Below are 2235 nucleotides of genomic sequence, written 5' to 3'. Positions count from 1 at the left end.
TCTTACTGTCTTGTCTTTTTAATGACCGTTTGCTTTTCTTCCCTGGGGATTTCCGTGACGTCCTCCCACAGCTCCTCTGGTCTTCTATCTTTAGTGTTCAATGCAGCAGATTTAAAATGCAGGTGGGAGAGTCTCAAGGTCTTGTTTTGGCTCTCCTGGGCATGGCTTAATTCTCTTCAGCTTCAACCTGAACTGACAGAGGAGCAATTGATGGTCTATTCCACAGCCAGCCCCTGGCCTGGTTTTAGCTGCTGATATTGAGCTTCTCCATCGTGTCTTCCCGCAGTTGGAGTCCACTTGATTTCGGTGTATTCCATCTGGAGAGGTCCGTGTGTGCAGCCACCGTAAGCGTTACTGAAAAAAGGTATTTGCCGTGAACAAGGCTTTAGTCTGGCAAAATCCGACCATGGGATCTCCAGCTTCATTTCTTTCACCAAGACCATCTCCTTCAACTGCTGCCTCTGAGATGGAGTTTTCCATGCATGTCCCGGGGAAATGGAAACTGGCAGGCTGGGAAGAGGCAAAGAACTCCTAGTTCTCCCCTGCCCTAGAGGGCAGGGCCGAGAGGGCACAGACTCGCTGCTCTCTGAAGCAGAGGCCACTAAGACGCTGTGATGTCTGAGATCGCCACCCACCTGCCCCACTGTGGTGGCTGTGTGTGTAGCAAGGCTGCTGCCAGCTAGGTCACCGGTGTTTGCCTATTGTGGCTGGTTTGGTGGGGGGGGCTTCTAAATGAAGTCAGACTAGGAAGAAAGGATTATTTTCTACAATTAGCCAACAGCCCGACGCCCACCTCTTTGGCTTCGACCACTCCATAGTGGCGTCTCTGATGGGCTGAAGTTGCGGCGGCCGGCCGGGATGGCATTGCCGGGTCTGGTGCAGGTGGGCGGGTCAGTGTTGGGGCAGGCGATGGAGCAGGTGACAGACAGTAGCCTCCTGTCCTTGTTGCTGATCTGCACTTTCACCCTCAGTCTGGTCTACCTGCTCCGTCTTGCCCTCGGCCACCGGCTCCAGCTGCCGGCCCGAGCAAAAGTCCACCATATGTCTTCTTTCCATTCCATTCCTTGGTCATGCAGTAGCATTTGAGAAAAGCCCGACTGAATTCCTAGAAAACGCCTATAAGAAGTATGGACCGGTGTTTAGTTTCACCACGGTGGGCAAGAAGTTTACTCACCTTCTGGGGAGCGGTGCTGCTGCCCCGCAATTTCATAGTAAAACTGAAGATCTGCATGCGGAGGGTGTGTACAGGCATCTGACAACACCTGCGTTTGGAAAGGGAGCTGCGTACCAGCTGCCTAATCTGGTTTTCTTGGGACAGAAGAAAATGTGAAAAAGTGGCCTCCACACAGCCCATGTGAGAGAACAAAGAAACGAAGGAATACTTTGGAAGTTGGGGCGAAAACCATTCATTTGAAGCTCTTTCGGAGCTCATCGTTTTCACACCTCGCCACTGTGTACGTGGAATGGAAATCAGAAGTCAGCTCGAGAGAAGCTGGCACAGCCACATGCAGATCCGGGTGGAAGCTTTAGCCAAACGGCCTGGCTATGTGTTGCCTGGTTGGCCGTCTCCGCCAAGCAGAGCTCATCGAGAGACAGAGAGTGTTTGCTGTTCGGCAGTCCAGAAGCTCAGACAGCCAGAGAAACACGTGATGGCATCCACACACTGGCCTAAGAGTCTACAGACAGTACTGGGCGTTCTCTGACAGAGGATGGAGTAGCACGGCTGCGTAGTGGATGGACTCTGTTGGCAGGGCAGCAGGCAGCCTCCATGACGAGTGCTTGGACAGGCTTCTTTTTAGCCAGAGAAAAAGCACTTGAAGGAAATGGTTCCTTTGAACAGAAACCCATCCGCGGGGAGGATCTGCCTCCTGTAAGTGATGACCAGCAAACGGAGCTGAGTTTACTTGACCACTGTACTGGGAAAACCCTAAGGCCTAGACCTCCCGTCACGACCATCATGAGAATGGCCGGACGCTCCAGACCGTGGCAGGCTACCCCACGGGCGGGTCTTTCCCCAGTGGAAGGACACAACCAGGAGTCTCACCCCGGATCCGATACAAACGACAGACAAAATGAAACCAATAGCAATAACTGACATCACTGTCAGCTGCAAAAGTATTCGAAGACAACAAAGTTTACAAAACAGCACCTACTGTACTGCTTTTGGAGGGTGTAATTTTTAAAATTGTTTTATTAGGGGCTCATACAACTCTTATCACAATCCATACGCACATC

At 51.9% G+C, this 2235-nt stretch overlaps 1 pseudogene; it reads left to right on the top strand.

Annotated features, from left to right (window-relative positions):
* The first annotated feature begins 858 nt into the window (after window positions 1-858).
* On the top strand, window positions 859-2076 carry LOC101662000 (annotated as a pseudogene).
* Window positions 2077-2235: the final 159 nt, after the last annotated feature.

Source organism: Echinops telfairi, unplaced genomic scaffold (assembly GCF_000313985.2).
Source record: "Echinops telfairi isolate 266 unplaced genomic scaffold, ASM31398v2 ScPeMD7_29;HRSCAF=101, whole genome shotgun sequence".
Taxonomy (NCBI): Eukaryota; Metazoa; Chordata; class Mammalia; order Afrosoricida; family Tenrecidae; genus Echinops; species Echinops telfairi.
The sequence above is the reverse complement of the archived record's forward strand: the minus strand, read 5'-3'. Positions and strand labels throughout refer to the sequence as shown.